Raw genomic sequence first — 17,401 nt, 5'->3', positions numbered from 1 at the left:
CCCCAGTTCATACATGGCTATATGCAAATCAGTCTGACCCTATGCCTCATGGGAAAAGTCCAGCCCGAACTGCCAAGCCATGCCTTCCCTGGACCGGAAACAAGCTTCCGAGGACCGGTTTCTGGCATTACAGCTGTCTTCAGCCCGGCTTGCTTGAATCCAGTGGCAAAGTGAGCAAGGGACTCACGTCTGAGCATACCCTGCCACACTTATGGCGGCCAAAAGCGGTACAAAACGGGGTGGTGATGGACGGAGCATCTGAACCATTCAAACACTCACACCCAGTCAAAAGATCGGGGTTTGACCCATCACCGTTCTTTAGCCCACTCTGCCACCCCAGTTCAGACATGGCTGTATGCAAATCAGTCTGACCCTGTGCCTCATTTGAACAGTCCAGCCCGAACTGCCAAGCCATGCCTTCCCTGGACCGGAAACAAGCTTCCGAGGACCGGTTTCTGGCATTACAGCCGTCTTCAGCCTGGCTTGCTTGAATTCAGTGGCAAAGTGAGCAAGGGACTCACGTCTGAGCATACCCTGCCACACTTATGGCGGCCAAAAGCGGTACAAAAGGGGGTTGTGATGGACGGAGCATCTGACCCAATCAAACACTCACACCCAGTCAAAAGATCTGGGTTTGACCCATCACCGTTCTTTAGCCCACTCTGCCACCCCAGTTCATACATGGCTATATGCAAATCAGTCTGACCCTGTGCCTCATGGGAACAGTCCAGCCCGAACTGCCAAGCCATGCCTTCCCTGGACCGGAAACAAGCTTCCGAGGACCGGTTTCTGGCATTACAGCCGTCTTCAGCCCGGCTTGCTTGAATTCAGTGGCAAAGTGAGCAAGGGACTCACGTCTGAGCATACCCTGCCACACTTATGGCGGCCAAAAGCGGTACAAAAGGGGGTGGTGATAGACGGAGCATCTGAACCAATCAAACACTCACACCCAGTCAAACGATCTGGGTTTGACCCATCACCGTTCTTTAGCCCACTCTGCCACCCCAGTTCAGACATGGCTATATGCAAATCAGTCTGATCCTGTGCCCTGATGGGAACAGTCCAGCCCGAACTGCCAAGCCATGCCTTCCCTGGACCGGAAACAAGCTTTCGAGGACCGGTTTCTGGCATTACAGCCGTCTTCAGCCCGGCTTGCTTGAATCCAGTGGCAAAGTGAGCAAGGGACTCACGTCTGAGCATACCCTGCCACACTTATGGCGGCCAAATGTGGTACAAAAGGGGGTGGTGATGGACGGAGCATCTTAACCAATCAAACACTCACACCCAGTCAAAAGATCTGGGTTTGACCCCTCACCGGTCTTTAGCCCACTCTGCCACCCCAGTTCATACATGGCTATATGCAAATCAGTCTGACCCTGTGCCTCATGGGAACAGTCCAGCCCAAACTGCCAAGCCATGCCTTCCCTGGACCGGAAAAAAGCTTCCGAGGACCGGTTTCTGGCATTACAGCCGTCTTCAGCCCGGCTTGCTTGAATCCAGTGGCAAAGTGAGCAAGGGACTCACGTCTGAGCATACCCTGCCACACTTATGGCGGCCAAAAGCGGTACAAAAGGGGGTGGTGATGGATGGAGCATCTGAACCAATCAAACACTCACACCCAGCTAAAAGATCTGGGTTTGACCCATCACCGTTCTTTAGCCCACTCTGCCACCCCAGTTCATACATGGCTATATGCAAATCAGTCTGACCCTGTGCCTCATGGGAACAGTCCAGCCCAAACTGCCAAGCCATGCCTTCCCTGGACCGGAAACAAGCTCCCGAGGACAGGTTTCTAGCATTACAGCCGTCTTCAGCCTGGCTTGCTTGAATTCAGTGGCAAAGTGAGCAAGGGACTCAAGTCTAAGCATACCCTACCACACTTATGGCGGCCAAAAGCGGTACAAAAGGGGGTTGTGATGGACGGAGCATCTGACCCAATCAAACACTCACACCCAGTCAAAAGATCTGGGTTTGACCCATCACCGTTCTTTAGCCCACTCTGCCACCCCAGTTCAGACATAGCTATATGCAAATCAGTCTGACCCTGTGCCTCATGGGAACAGTCCAGCCCGAACTGCCAAGCCATGCCTTCCCTGGACCGGAAACAAGCTTCCGAGGACCGGTTTCTGGCATTACAGCCGTCTTCAGCCCGGCTTGCTTGAATCCAGTGGCAAAGTGAGCAAGGGACTCACGTCTGAGCATACCCTGCCACACTTATGGCGGCCAAAAGCGGTACAAAAGGGGGTGGTGATGGACGGAGGATCTGACCCAATCAAACACTCACACCCAGTCAAAAGATCTGGGTTTGACCCATTACCGTTCTTTAGCCCACTCTGCCACCCCAGTTCATACATGGCTATATGCAAATCAGTCTGACCCTGTGCCTCATGGGAACAGTCCAGCCGGAACTGCCAAGCCATGCCTTCCCTGGACCGGAAACAAGCTTCCGAGGACCGGTTTCTGGCATTACAGCCGTCTTCAGCCCGGCTTGCTTGAATCCAGTGGCAAAGTGAGCCAGGGACTCACGTCTGAGCATACCCTGCCACACTTATGGTGGCCAAAAGCGGTACAAAAGGGGGTGGTGATGGACGGAGCATCTGAACCATTCAAACACTCACACCCAGTCAAAAGATCTGGGTTTGACCCATCACCGTTCTTTAGCCCACTCTGCCACCCCAGTTCAGACATGGCTATATGCAAATCAGTCTGACCGTGTGCCTCATGGGAACAGTCCAGCCCGAACTGCCAGGCCATGCCTTCGCTGGACCGGAAACAAGCTTCCTAGGACCGGTTTCTGGCATTACAGCCGTCTTCAGCCCGGCTTGCTTGAATCCAGTGGCAAAGTGAGCAAGGGACTCACGTCTGAGCATACCCTGCCACACTTATGGCGGCCAAAAGTGGTACAAAAGGGGGTGGTGATGGACGGAGCATCTGAACCAATCAAACACTCACACCCAGTCAAACGATCTGGGTTTGACCCATCACAGTTCTTTAGCCCACTCTGCCACCCCAGTTCGGACATGGCTATATGCAAATCAGTCTGACCCTGTGCCTCATGGGAACAGTCCAGCCCGAACTGCCAAGCCATGCCTTCCCTGGACCGGAAACAAGCTTCCGAGGACCGGTTTCTGGCATTACAGCCGTCTTCAGCCCGGCTGGCTTGAATCCAGTGGCAAAGTGAGCAAGGGACTCACGTCTGAGCATACCCTGCCACACTTATGGCGGCCAAAAGTGGTACAAAAGGGGGTGGTGATGGACGGAGCATCTGAACCAATCAAACACTCACACCCAGTCAAAAGATTGGGGTTTGACCCATCACAGTTCTTTAGCCCACTCTGCCACCCCAGTTCGGACATGGCTATATGCAAATCAGTCTGACCCTGTGCCTCATGGGAACAGTCCAGCCCGAACTGCCAAGCCATGCCTTCCCTGGACCGGAAACAAGCTTCCGAGGACCGGTTTCTGGCATTACAGCCGTCTTCAGTCCGGCTTGCTTGAATCCAGTGGCAATGTGAGCAAGGGACTCACGTCTGAGCATACCCTGCCACACTTATTGCGGCCAAAAGCGGTACGAAAGGGGGTGGTGATGGACGGAGCATCTGAACAAATCAAACACTCACACCCAGTCAAAAGATCTGGGTTTGAGCCATCACCGTTCTTTAGCCCACTCTGCCACCCCAGTTCAGACATGGCTATATGCAAATCAGTCTGACCCTGTGCCTCATGGGAACAGTCCAGCCCGAACTGCCAAGCCATGCCTTCCTTGGACCGGAAACAAGCTTCCGAGGACCAGTTTCTGGCATTACAGCCGTCTTCAGCCCGGCTTGCTTGAATCCAGTGGCAAAGTGAGCAAGGGACTCACGTCTGAGCATACCCTGCCACACTTATGGTGGCCAAAAGCGGTACAAAAGGGGGTGGTGATGGACGGAGCATCTGACCCAATCAAACACTCACACCCAGTCAAAAGATCAGGGTTTGACCCATCACCGTTCTTTAGCCCACTCTGCCACCCCAGTTCATACATGGCTATATGCAAATCAGTCTGACCCTATGCCTCATGGGAAAAGTCCAGCCCGAACTGCCAAGCCATGCCTTCCCTGGACCGGAAACAAGCTTCCGAGGACCGGTTTCTGGCATTACAGCTGTCTTCAGCCCGGCTTGCTTGAATCCAGTGGCAAAGTGAGCAAGGGACTCACGTCTGAGCATACCCTGCCACACTTATGGCGGCCAAAAGCGGTACAAAACGGGGTGGTGATGGACGGAGCATCTGAACCATTCAAACACTCACACCCAGTCAAAAGATCGGGGTTTGACCCATCACCGTTCTTTAGCCCACTCTGCCACCCCAGTTCAGACATGGCTGTATGCAAATCAGTCTGACCCTGTGCCTCATTTGAACAGTCCAGCCCGAACTGCCAAGCCATGCCTTCCCTGGACCGGAAACAAGCTTCCGAGGACCGGTTTCTGGCATTACAGCCGTCTTCAGCCTGGCTTGCTTGAATTCAGTGGCAAAGTGAGCAAGGGACTCACGTCTGAGCATACCCTGCCACACTTATGGCGGCCAAAAGCGGTACAAAAGGGGGTTGTGATGGACGGAGCATCTGACCCAATCAAACACTCACACCCAGTCAAAAGATCTGGGTTTGACCCATCACCGTTCTTTAGCCCACTCTGCCACCCCAGTTCATACATGGCTATATGCAAATCAGTCTGACCCTGTGCCTCATGGGAACAGTCCAGCCCGAACTGCCAAGCCATGCCTTCCCTGGACCGGAAACAAGCTTCCGAGGACCGGTTTCTGGCATTACAGCCGTCTTCAGCCCGGCTTGCTTGAATTCAGTGGCAAAGTGAGCAAGGGACTCACGTCTGAGCATACCCTGCCACACTTATGGCGGCCAAAAGCGGTACAAAAGGGGGTGGTGATAGACGGAGCATCTGAACCAATCAAACACTCACACCCAGTCAAACGATCTGGGTTTGACCCATCACCGTTCTTTAGCCCACTCTGCCACCCCAGTTCAGACATGGCTATATGCAAATCAGTCTGATCCTGTGCCCTGATGGGAACAGTCCAGCCCGAACTGCCAAGCCATGCCTTCCCTGGACCGGAAACAAGCTTTCGAGGACCGGTTTCTGGCATTACAGCCGTCTTCAGCCCGGCTTGCTTGAATCCAGTGGCAAAGTGAGCAAGGGACTCACGTCTGAGCATACCCTGCCACACTTATGGCGGCCAAATGTGGTACAAAAGGGGGTGGTGATGGACGGAGCATCTTAACCAATCAAACACTCACACCCAGTCAAAAGATCTGGGTTTGACCCCTCACCGGTCTTTAGCCCACTCTGCCACCCCAGTTCATACATGGCTATATGCAAATCAGTCTGACCCTGTGCCTCATGGGAACAGTCCAGCCCAAACTGCCAAGCCATGCCTTCCCTGGACCGGAAAAAAGCTTCCGAGGACCGGTTTCTGGCATTACAGCCGTCTTCAGCCCGGCTTGCTTGAATCCAGTGGCAAAGTGAGCAAGGGACTCACGTCTGAGCATACCCTGCCACACTTATGGCGGCCAAAAGCGGTACAAAAGGGGGTGGTGATGGATGGAGCATCTGAACCAATCAAACACTCACACCCAGCTAAAAGATCTGGGTTTGACCCATCACCGTTCTTTAGCCCACTCTGCCACCCCAGTTCATACATGGCTATATGCAAATCAGTCTGACCCTGTGCCTCATGGGAACAGTCCAGCCCAAACTGCCAAGCCATGCCTTCCCTGGACCGGAAACAAGCTCCCGAGGACAGGTTTCTAGCATTACAGCCGTCTTCAGCCTGGCTTGCTTGAATTCAGTGGCAAAGTGAGCAAGGGACTCAAGTCTAAGCATACCCTACCACACTTATGGCGGCCAAAAGCGGTACAAAAGGGGGTTGTGATGGACGGAGCATCTGACCCAATCAAACACTCACACCCAGTCAAAAGATCTGGGTTTGACCCATCACCGTTCTTTAGCCCACTCTGCCACCCCAGTTCAGACATAGCTATATGCAAATCAGTCTGACCCTGTGCCTCATGGGAACAGTCCAGCCCGAACTGCCAAGCCATGCCTTCCCTGGACCGGAAACAAGCTTCCGAGGACCGGTTTCTGGCATTACAGCCGTCTTCAGCCCGGCTTGCTTGAATCCAGTGGCAAAGTGAGCAAGGGACTCACGTCTGAGCATACCCTGCCACACTTATGGCGGCCAAAAGCGGTACAAAAGGGGGTGGTGATGGACGGAGGATCTGACCCAATCAAACACTCACACCCAGTCAAAAGATCTGGGTTTGACCCATTACCGTTCTTTAGCCCACTCTGCCACCCCAGTTCATACATGGCTATATGCAAATCAGTCTGACCCTGTGCCTCATGGGAACAGTCCAGCCGGAACTGCCAAGCCATGCCTTCCCTGGACCGGAAACAAGCTTCCGAGGACCGGTTTCTGGCATTACAGCCGTCTTCAGCCCGGCTTGCTTGAATCCAGTGGCAAAGTGAGCCAGGGACTCACGTCTGAGCATACCCTGCCACACTTATGGTGGCCAAAAGCGGTACAAAAGGGGGTGGTGATGGACGGAGCATCTGAACCATTCAAACACTCACACCCAGTCAAAAGATCTGGGTTTGACCCATCACCGTTCTTTAGCCCACTCTGCCACCCCAGTTCAGACATGGCTATATGCAAATCAGTCTGACCGTGTGCCTCATGGGAACAGTCCAGCCCGAACTGCCAGGCCATGCCTTCGCTGGACCGGAAACAAGCTTCCTAGGACCGGTTTCTGGCATTACAGCCGTCTTCAGCCCGGCTTGCTTGAATCCAGTGGCAAAGTGAGTAAGGGACTCACGTCTGAGCATACCCTGCCACACTTATGGCGGCCAAAAGCGGTACAAAAGGGGGTGGTGATGGACGGAGCATCTGAACCAATCAAACACTCACACCCAGTCAAAAGATCTGGGTTTGACCCATCACCGTTCTTCAGCCCGATCTGCCATCCCAGTTCAGACATGGCTATATGCAAATCAGTCTGATCCTGTGCCCTCATGGGAACAGTCCACCCCGAACTGCCAAGCCTTGCCTTCCCTGGACCGGAAACAAGCTTCCAAGGACCGGTTTCTGGCATTACAGCCGTCTTCAGCCCGGCTGGCTTGAATCCAGTGGCAAAGTGAGCAAGGGACTCACGTCTGAGCATACCCTGCCACACTTATGGCGGCCAAAAGCGGTACGAAAGGGGGTGGTGATGGACGGAGCATCTGAACCAATCAAACACTCACACCCAGTCAAAAGATCGGGGTTTGACCCATCACAGTTCTTTAGCCCACTCTGCCACCCCAGTTCGGACATGGCTATATGCAAATCAGTCTGACCCTGTGCCTCATGGGAACAGTCCAGCCCGAACTGCCAAGCCATGCCTTCCCTGGACCGGAAACAAGCTTCCGAGGACCGGTTTCTGGCATTACAGCCGTCTTCAGTCCGGCTTGCTTGAATCCAGTGGCAAAGTGAGCAAGGGACTCACGTCAGAGCATACCCTGCCACACTTATTGCGGCCAAAAGCGGTACGAAAGGGGGTGGTGATGGACGGAGCATCTGAACAAATCAAACACTCACACCCAGTCAAAAGATCAGGGTTTGACCCATCACCGTTCTTTAGCCCACTCTGCCACCCCAGTTCATACATGGCTATATGCAAATCAGTCTGACCCTATGCCTCATGGGAAAAGTCCAGCCCGAACTGCCAAGCCATGCCTTCCCTGGACCGGAAACAAGCTTCCGAGGACCGGTTTCTGGCATTACAGCCGTCTTCAGCCCGGCTTGCTTGAATCCAGTGGCAAAGTGAGCAAGGGACTCACGTCTGAGCATACCCTGCCACACTTATGGCGGCCAAAAGCGGTACAAAAGGGGGTGGTGATGGACAGAGCATCTGAACCATTCAAACACTCACACCCAGTCAAAAGATCTGGGTTTGACCCATCACCGTTCTTTAGCCCACTCTGCCACCCCAGTTCAGACATGGCTATATGCAAATCAGTCTGACCCTGTGCCTCATGGGAACAGTCCAGCCCAAACTGCCAGGCCATGCCTTCCCTGGACCAGAAACAAGCTTCCGAGGACCGGTTTCTGGCATTACAGCCGTCTTCAGCCCGGCTTGCTTGAATCCAGTGGCAAAGTGAGCAAGGGACTCACGTCGGAGCATACCCTGCCACACTTATGGCGGCCAAAAGCGGTACAAAAGGGGGTGGTGATGGACGGAGCATCTGAACCAATCAAACACTCACACCCAGTCAAAAGATCTGGGTTTGACCCATCACCGTTCTTCAGCCCGATCTGCCACCCCAGTTCAGACATGGCTATATGCAAATCAGTCTGATCCTGTGCCCTCATGGGAACAGTCCAGCCCGAACTGCCAAGCCATGCCTTCCCTGGACCGGAAACAAGCTTCCGAGGACCGGTTTCTGGCATTACAGCCGTCTTCAGCCCGGCTGGCTTGAATCCAGTGGCAAAGTGAGCAAGGGACTCACGTCTGAGCATACCCTGCCACACTTATGGCGGCCAAAAGTGGTACAAAAGGGGGTGGTGATGGACGGAGCATCTGAACCAATCAAACACTCACACCCAGTCAAAAGATTGGGGTTTGACCCATCACAGTTCTTTAGCCCACTCTGCCACCCCAGTTCGGACATGGCTATATGCAAATCAGTCTGACCCTGTGCCTCATGGGAACAGTCCAGCCCGAACTGCCAAGCCATGCCTTCCCTGGACCGGAAACAAGCTTCCGAGGACCGGTTTCTGGCATTACAGCCGTCTTCAGTCCGGCTTGCTTGAATCCAGTGGCAATGTGAGCAAGGGACTCACGTCTGAGCATACCCTGCCACACTTATTGCGGCCAAAAGCGGTACGAAAGGGGGTGGTGATGGACGGAGCATCTGAACAAATCAAACACTTACACCCAGTCAAAAGATCTGGGTTTGAGCCATCACCGTTCTTTAGCCCACTCTGCCACCCCAGTTCAGACATGGCTATATGCAAATCAGTCTGACCCTGTGCCTCATGGGAACAGTCCAGCCCGAACTGCCAAGCCATGCCTTCCTTGGACCGGAAACAAGCTTCCGAGGACCAGTTTCTGGCATTACAGCCGTCTTCAACCCGGCTTGCTTGAATCCAGTGGCAAAGTGAGCAAGGGACTCACGTCTGAGCATACCCTGCCACACTTATGGTGGCCAAAAGCGGTACAAAAGGGGGTGGTGATGGACGGAGCATCTGACCCAATCAAACACTCACACCCAGTCAAAAGATCAGGGTTTGACCCATCACCGTTCTTTAGCCCACTCTGCCACCCCAGTTCATACATGGCTATATGCAAATCAGTCTGACCCTATGCCTCATGGGAAAAGTCCAGCCCGAACTGCCAAGCCATGCCTTCCCTGGACCGGAAACAAGCTTCCGAGGACCGGTTTCTGGCATTACAGCTGTCTTCAGCCCGGCTTGCTTGAATCCAGTGGCAAAGTGAGCAAGGGACTCACGTCTGAGCATACCCTGCCACACTTATGGCGGCCAAAAGCGGTACAAAACGGGGTGGTGATGGACGGAGCATCTGAACCATTCAAACACTCACACCCAGTCAAAAGATCTGGGTTTGACCCATCACCGTTCTTTAGCCCACTCTGCCACCCCAGTTCAGACATGGCTGTATGCAAATCAGTCTGACCCTGTGCCTCATTTGAACAGTCCAGCCCGAACTGCCAAGCCATGCCTTCCCTGGACCGGAAACAAGCTTCCGAGGACCGGTTTCTGGCATTACAGCCGTCTTCAGCCTGGCTTGCTTGAATTCAGTGGCAAAGTGAGCAAGGGACTCACGTCTGAGCATACCCTGCCACACTTATGGCGGCCAAAAGCGGTACAAAAGGGGGTGGTGATGGACGGAGCATCTGACCCAATCAAACACTCACACCCAGTCAAAAGATCTGGGTTTGACCCATCACCGTTCTTTAGCCCACTCTGCCACCCCAGTTCAGACATAGCTATATGCAAATCAGTCTGACCCTGTGCCTCATGGGAACAGTCCAGCCCGAACTGCCAAGCCATGCCTTCCCTGGACCGGAAACAAGCTTCCGAGGACCGGTTTCTGGCATTACAGCCGTCTTCAGCCCGGCTTGCTTGAATCCAGTGGCAAAGTGAGCAAGGGACTCACGTCTGAGCATACCCTGCCACACTTATGGCGGCCAAAAGCGGTACAAAAGGGGGTGGTGATGGACGGAGGATCTGACCCAATCAAACACTCACACCCAGTCAAAAGATCTGGGTTTGACCCATTACCGTTCTTTAGCCCACTCTGCCACCCCAGTTCATACATGGCTATATGCAAATCAGTCTGACCCTGTGCCTCATGGGAACAGTCCAGCCGGAACTGCCAAGCCATGCCTTCCCTGGACCGGAAACAAGCTTCCGAGGACCGGTTTCTGGCATTACAGCCGTCTTCAGCCCGGCTTGCTTGAATCCAGTGGCAAAGTGAGCCAGGGACTCACGTCTGAGCATACCCTGCCACACTTATGGTGGCCAAAAGCGGTACAAAAGGGGGTGGTGATGGACGGAGCATCTGAACCATTCAAACACTCACACCCAGTCAAAAGATCTGGGTTTGACCCATCACCGTTCTTTAGCCCACTCTGCCACCCCAGTTCAGACATGGCTATATGCAAATCAGTCTGACCCTGTGCCTCATGGGAACAGTCCAGCCCAAACTGCCAGGCCATGCCTTCCCTGGACCAGAAACAAGCTTCCGAGGACCGGTTTCTGGCATTACAGCCGTCTTCAGCCCGGCTTGCTTGAATCCAGTGGCAAAGTGAGCAAGGGACTCACGTCGGAGCATACCCTGCCACACTTATGGCGGCCAAAAGCGGTACAAAAGGGGGTGGTGATGGACGGAGCATCTGAACCAATCAAACACTCACACCCAGTCAAAAGATCTGGGTTTGACCCATCACCGTTCTTTAGCCCACTCTGCCACCCCAGTTCAGACATGGCTATATGCAAATCAGTCTGACCCTGTGCCTCATGGGAACAGTCCAGCCCAAACTGCCAGGCCATGCCTTCCCTGGACCAGAAACAAGCTTCCGAGGACCGGTTTCTGGCATTACAGCCGTCTTCAGCCCGGCTTGCTTGAATCCAGTGGCAAAGTGAGCAAGGGACTCACGTCGGAGCATACCCTGCCACACTTATGGCGGCCAAAAGCGGTACAAAAGGGGGTGGTGATGGACGGAGCATCTGAACCAATCAAACACTCACACCCAGTCAAAAGATCTGGGTTTGACCCATCACCGTTCTTCAGCCCGATCTGCCACCCCAGTTCAGACATGGCTATATGCAAATCAGTCTGATCCTGTGCCCTCATGGGAACAGTCCAGCCCGAACTGCCAAGCCATGCCTTCCCTGGACCGGAAACAAGCTTCCGAGGACCGGTTTCTGGCATTACAGCCGTCTTCAGCCCGGCTGGCTTGAATCCAGTGGCAAAGTGAGCAAGGGACTCACGTCTGAGCATACCCTGCCACACTTATGGCGGCCAAAAGTGGTACAAAAGGGGGTGGTGATGGACGGAGCATCTGAACCAATCAAACACTCACACCCAGTCAAAAGATTGGGGTTTGACCCATCACAGTTCTTTAGCCCACTCTGCCACCCCAGTTCGGACATGGCTATATGCAAATCAGTCTGACCCTGTGCCTCATGGGAACAGTCCAGCCCGAACTGCCAAGCCATGCCTTCCCTGGACCGGAAACAAGCTTCCGAGGACCGGTTTCTGGCATTACAGCCGTCTTCAGTCCGGCTTGCTTGAATCCAGTGGCAATGTGAGCAAGGGACTCACGTCTGAGCATACCCTGCCACACTTATTGCGGCCAAAAGCGGTACGAAAGGGGGTGGTGATGGACGGAGCATCTGAACAAATCAAACACTCACACCCAGTCAAAAGATCTGGGTTTGAGCCATCACCGTTCTTTAGCCCACTCTGCCACCCCAGTTCAGACATGGCTATATGCAAATCAGTCTGACCCTGTGCCTCATGGGAACAGTCCAGCCCGAACTGCCAAGCCATGCCTTCCTTGGACCGGAAACAAGCTTCCGAGGACCAGTTTCTGGCATTACAGCCGTCTTCAGCCCGGCTTGCTTGAATCCAGTGGCAAAGTGAGCAAGGGACTCACGTCTGAGCATACCCTGCCACACTTATGGTGGCCAAAAGCGGTACAAAAGGGGGTGGTGATGGACGGAGCATCTGACCCAATCAAACACTCACACCCAGTCAAAAGATCAGGGTTTGACCCATCACCGTTCTTTAGCCCACTCTGCCACCCCAGTTCATACATGGCTATATGCAAATCAGTCTGACCCTATGCCTCATGGGAAAAGTCCAGCCCGAACTGCCAAGCCATGCCTTCCCTGGACCGGAAACAAGCTTCCGAGGACCGGTTTCTGGCATTACAGCTGTCTTCAGCCCGGCTTGCTTGAATCCAGTGGCAAAGTGAGCAAGGGACTCACGTCTGAGCATACCCTGCCACACTTATGGCGGCCAAAAGCGGTACAAAACGGGGTGGTGATGGACGGAGCATCTGAACCATTCAAACACTCACACCCAGTCAAAAGATCTGGGTTTGACCCATCACCGTTCTTTAGCCCACTCTGCCACCCCAGTTCAGACATGGCTGTATGCAAATCAGTCTGACCCTGTGCCTCATTTGAACAGTCCAGCCCGAACTGCCAAGCCATGCCTTCCCTGGACCGGAAACAAGCTTCCGAGGACCGGTTTCTGGCATTACAGCCGTCTTCAGCCTGGCTTGCTTGAATTCAGTGGCAAAGTGAGCAAGGGACTCACGTCTGAGCATACCCTGCCACACTTATGGCGGCCAAAAGCGGTACAAAAGGGGGTTGTGATGGACGGAGCATCTGACCCAATCAAACACTCACACCCAGTCAAAAGATCTGGGTTTGACCCATCACCGTTCTTTAGCCCACTCTGCCACCCCAGTTCATACATGGCTATATGCAAATCAGTCTGACCCTGTGCCTCATGGGAACAGTCCAGCCCGAACTGCCAAGCCATGCCTTCCCTGGACCGGAAACAAGCTTCCGAGGACCGGTTTCTGGCATTACAGCCGTCTTCAGCCCGGCTTGCTTGAATTCAGTGGCAAAGTGAGCAAGGGACTCACGTCTGAGCATACCCTGCCACACTTATGGCGGCCAAAAGCGGTACAAAAGGGGGTGGTGATAGACGGAGCATCTGAACCAATCAAACACTCACACCCAGTCAAAAGATCTGGGTTTGACCCATCACCGTTCTTTAGCCCACTCTGCCACCCCAGTTCAGACATGGCTATATGCAAATCAGTCTGATCCTGTGCCCTGATGGGAACAGTCCAGCCCGAACTGCCAAGCCATGCCTTCCCTGGACCGGAAACAAGCTTTCGAGGACCGGTTTCTGGCATTACAGCCGTCTTCAGCCCGGCTTGCTTGAATCCAGTGGCAAAGTGAGCAAGGGACTCACGTCTGAGCATACCCTGCCACACTTATGGCGGCCAAATGTGGTACAAAAGGGGGTGGTGATGGACGGAGCATCTTAACCAATCAAACACTCACACCCAGTCAAAAGATCTGGGTTTGACCCCTCACCGGTCTTTAGCCCACTCTGCCACCCCAGTTCATACATGGCTATATGCAAATCAGTCTGACCCTGTGCCTCATGGGAACAGTCCAGCCCAAACTGCCAAGCCATGCCTTCCCTGGACCGGAAAAAAGCTTCCGAGGACCGGTTTCTGGCATTACAGCCGTCTTCAGCCCGGCTTGCTTGAATCCAGTGGCAAAGTGAGCAAGGGACTCACGTCTGAGCATACCCTGCCACACTTATGGCGGCCAAAAGCGGTACAAAAGGGGGTGGTGATGGATGGAGCATCTGAACCAATCAAACACTCACACCCAGCTAAAAGATCTGGGTTTGACCCATCACCGTTCTTTAGCCCACTCTGCCACCCCAGTTCATACATGGCTATATGCAAATCAGTCTGACCCTGTGCCTCATGGGAACAGTCCAGCCCAAACTGCCAAGCCATGCCTTCCCTGGACCGGAAACAAGCTCCCGAGGACAGGTTTCTAGCATTACAGCCGTCTTCAGCCTGGCTTGCTTGAATTCAGTGGCAAAGTGAGCAAGGGACTCAAGTCTAAGCATACCCTACCACACTTATGGCGGCCAAAAGCGGTACAAAAGGGGGTTGTGATGGACGGAGCATCTGACCCAATCAAACACTCACACCCAGTCAAAAGATCTGGGTTTGACCCATCACCATTCTTTAGCCCACTCTGCCACCCCAGTTCATACATGGCTATATGCAAATCAGTCTGACCCTGTGCCTCATGGGAACAGTCCAGCCCAAACTGCCAAGCCATGCCTTCCCTGGACCGGAAACAAGCTCCCGAGGACAGGTTTCTGAAATTACAGCCGTCTTCAGCCTGGCTTGCTTGAATCCAGTGGCAAAGTGAGCAAGGGACTCACGTCTGAGCATACCCTGCCACACTTATGGCGGCCAAAAGTGGTACAAAAGGGGGTGGTGATGGATGGAGCATCTGAACCAATCAAACACTCACACCCAGTCAAAAGATCTGGGTTTGACCCATCACCGTTCTTTAGCCCACTCTGCCACCCTAGTTCAGACATGGCTATATGCAAATCAGTCTGACCCTGTGCCTCATGGGAACAGTCCAGCCCGAACTGCCAAGCCATGCCTTCCCTGGACCGGAAACAAGCTTCCGAGGACCGGTTTCTGGCATTACAGCCGTCTTCAGCCCGGCTTGCTTGAATCCAGTGGCAAAGTGAGCAAGGGACTCACCTCTGAGCATACCCTGCCACACTTATGGCGGCCAAAAGCGGTACAAAAGGGGGTGGTGATGGACGGAGCATCTGAACCAATCAAACACTCACACCCAGTCAAAAAATCTGGGTTTGACCCATCACAGTTCTTTAGCCCACTCTGCCACCCCAGTTCATACATGGCTATATGCAAATCAGTCTGACCCTGTGCCTCATGGGAACAGGTCAGCCCGAACTGCCAAGCCATGCCTTCCCTGGACCGGAAACAAGCTTCCGAGGACCGGTTTCTGGCATTACAGCCGTCTTCAGCCCTGCTTGCTTGAATTCAGTGGCAAAGTGAGCAAGGGACTCACGTCTAAGCATACCCTACCACACTTATGGCGGCCAAAAGCGGTACAAAAGGGGGTTGTGATGGACGGAGCATCTGACCCAATCAAACACTCACACCCAGGTCAAAAGATCTGGGTTTGACCCATCACCATTCTTTAGCCCACTCTGCCACCACAGTTCATACATGGCTATATGCAAATCAGTCTGACCCTGTGCCTCATGGGAACAGTCCAGCCCAAACTGCCAAGCCATGCCTTCCCTGGACCGGAAACAATCTTCCGAGGACCGGTTTCTGGCATTACAGCCGTCTTCAGCCCGGCTTGCTTGAATCCAGTGGCAAAGTGAGCAAGGGACTCACGTCTGAGCATACCCTGCCACAATTATGGCGGCCAAAAGTGGTACAAAAGGGGGTGGTGATGGACGGAGCATCTGAACCAATCAAACACTCACACCCAGTCAAAAGATCTTGGTTTGACCCATCACCGTTCTTTAGCCCACTCTGCCACCCTAGTTCAGACATGGCTATATGCAAATCAGTCTGACCCTGTGCCTCATGGGAACAGTCCAGCCCGAACTGCCAAGCTATGCCTTCCCTGGACCGGAAACAAGCTTCTGAGGACCGGTTTCTGGCATTGCAGCCGTCTTCAGCCCGGTTTGCTTGAATCCAGTGGCAAAGTGAGCAAGGGACTCACGTCTGAGCATACCCTGCCACACTTATGGCGGCCAAAAGCGGTACAAAAGGGGGTGGTGATGGACGGAGCATCTGAACCAATCAAACACTCACACCCAGTCAAAAGATCTGGGTTTGACCCATTACCGTTCTTTAGCCCACTCTGCCACCCCAGTTCAGACATGGCTATATGCAAATCAGTCTGATCCTGTGCCCTCATGGGAACAGTCCAGCCCGAACTGCCAAGCCATGCCTTCCCTGGACCGGAAACAAGCTTTCGAGGACCGGTTTTTGGCATTACAGCCATCTTCAGCCCGGCTTGCTTGAATCCAGTGGCAAAGTGAGCAAGGGACTCACGTCTGAGCATACCCTGCCACACTTATGGCAGCCAAAAGCGGTACAAAAGGGGGAGGTGATGGACGGAGCATCTGAACCAATCAAACACTCACACCCAGTCAAAAGATCTGGGTTTGACCCATCACCGTTCTTTAGCCCACTCTGCCACCCCAGTTCAGACATGGCTATATGCAAATCAGTCTGATCCTGTGCCCTCATGGGAACAGTCCAGCCCGAACTGCCAAGCCATGCCTTCCCTGGACCGGAAACAAGCTTTCGAGGACCGGTTTCTGGCATTACAGCCGTCTTCAGCCCGGCTTGCTTGAATCCAGTGGTAAAGTGAGCAAGGGACTCACGTCTGAGCATACCCTGCCACACTTATGGCGGCCAAAAGCGGTACAAAAGGGGGTGGTGATGGACGGAGCATCTGAACCAATCAAACACTCAAACCCAGTCAAAAGATCTCGGTTTGACCCATCACAGTTCTTTAGCCCACTCTGCCACCCCAGTTCATACATGGCTATATGCAAATCAGTCTGACCCTGTGCCTCATGGGAACAGTCCAGCCCGAACTGCCAAGCCATGCCTTCCCTGGACCGGAAACAAGCTTCCGAGGACCGGTTTCTGGCATTACAGCCGTCTTCAGCCCGGCTTGCTTGAATTCAGTGGCAAAGTGAGCAAGGGACTCACGTCTGAGCATACCCTGCCATACTTATGGCGGACAAAAGCGGTACAAAAGGGGGTTGTGATGGACGGAGCATCTGACCCAATCAAACACTCACACCCAGTCAAAAGATCTGGGTTTGACCCATCACCGTTCTTTAGCCCACTCTGCCACCCCAGTTCATACATGGCTATATGTAAATCAGTCTGACCCTGTGCCTCATGGGAACAGTCCATCCCAAACTGCCAAGCCATGCCCTCCCTGGACCGGAAACAAGCTTCCGAGGACCGGTTTCTGGCATTACAGCCCTCTTCAGCCTGGCTTGCTTGAATCCAGTGGGAAAGTGAGCAAGGGACTCACGTCTGAGCATACCCTGCCACACTTATTGCGGCCAAAAGAGGTACAAAAGGGGGTGATGATGGACGGAGCATCTGAACCAATCAAACACTCATACCCAGTCAGAAAGATCTGGGTTTGACCCATCACCGTACTTTAGCTCACTCTGCCACCCCAGTTCATACATGGCTATAT

The sequence above is a fragment of the Lissotriton helveticus genome, chromosome 4_1 (assembly GCF_964261635.1).
Source record: "Lissotriton helveticus chromosome 4_1, aLisHel1.1, whole genome shotgun sequence".
Lineage (NCBI taxonomy): Eukaryota > Metazoa > Chordata > Amphibia > Caudata > Salamandridae > Lissotriton > Lissotriton helveticus.
This window is presented reverse-complemented; position numbering follows the sequence as displayed.